We start from the raw sequence: 1515 nt of genomic DNA, 5'->3' as shown, positions 1-1515 counted from the left end.
TACAACATATATAATAATTATTAGTTGAAATAAAATATAAAAAAATATTTACTTATTTATTTCTTTATTTTTGCGGATACGCGGATATGCGGATACCTACGCAAAGTCTGCAATCCGATCCGATAGTCTTGCAGATCGAATCCATATCCACAATTTTCGGATTGGATTCGGATAAACATCATAGATATGCGGATCGAATCCGATCCATGACACCCCTAAATATAACCACAAAAACCACAATTGATCCCAAATTTTTCATACTTCAGCATAATTTCAAAAACTGCATTATCCGAACTAGTTACTTTTATTGATTGACGTAGTGTTTTGGTCACATCCATATTAGCCCTTATTTTCATAATCTGGTCTTCCTTGCCTCTCATGGCAAATTTATCAGCCTCCTCCATTATCTCCCCCAACTTTTGACCAATCCTCCGAGCCGCTGTTATTGTTTTACAAAATTCAGGCAATCCCCACATTTGGATCCATACTGAAATTCGAGTAAAGTCCTCCTGATCCACTTTCATACCTGGCTGCCATCTTCTAAGGTGAATCATATAATTCCTAAACGGCCATGGAGATCCCCTTTCCACCCTTATCACATATGCTTCCTTAGAAAAGAAAAATTAGAATATATTTTCTCCATGCACTTTAACTCTAAATCCCTCAGGTTGATTCCAGATCACTCCGAAACCTCCCTTTGTTGTCTCTCCGCTAAACTCTCTGTCCGCCATTAGCCTCCCTATTAAGCTTTTAGAATACATTTCGACTCTTTCTCTCACATTCGTTTTCCACCTCCAATACTACAATCTCCTCCCCTTCTATTCCAAATAAATCTAGATTCTGCATAACTCTAATCTCAAGTGATGCCATAGGAAGGAGTTATAAAAGAGATTTATAATATTAAAGAAGGATGAAACTTCACTGTTTACTCAAAATGTTTGGAAAAAATCTAAACTCTTAGTGATTAAGATTCACAAAAAAAGAATAGAATAGAATAAAATTAGAAATTAAGATTCACAAGAAACTCTATCAGGGTCAAAAAAACCCTAGCACAACAAATCTAACTAGATATTTGACCGTATAAATTTTGGGAGAAATATTTTGTTAATTTTAACGTTTGTATATGAAAAAGACCTAATTACAAAATTAAAAACAGTTTAAAAATCTAACTAAAAAAATATAGAGACTTAATTAAAAATTTGATAAAATTATAAAAATCAACAAAATAATTAAATATTTAAAAAATTAAAACGCAATTTTGACCTACTACATACATCTACATCCAAAAAGTTTGTAATTATTAATTGGTGGCCGTATCTAGATATCTCAAATTGAGATTGTTATTAACAAACATTATTTATGAAGTCAACTCATCTAAAAAATAATTAAAAAATTCACCACTAAATTATTTAATGAATGATACATTTATTAGTTTAATTGTGAATATATTTTACCGTCTCACTTTAGATTTACTCCTTAAATAATAGTAATAATAAATTAAATTAAATTTCTACG

This window comes from Arachis ipaensis, chromosome B08 (genome assembly GCF_000816755.2).
Source record: "Arachis ipaensis cultivar K30076 chromosome B08, Araip1.1, whole genome shotgun sequence".
Classification (NCBI taxonomy): Eukaryota; Viridiplantae; Streptophyta; class Magnoliopsida; order Fabales; family Fabaceae; genus Arachis; species Arachis ipaensis.
Note: the sequence above shows the minus strand (reverse complement) of the source record.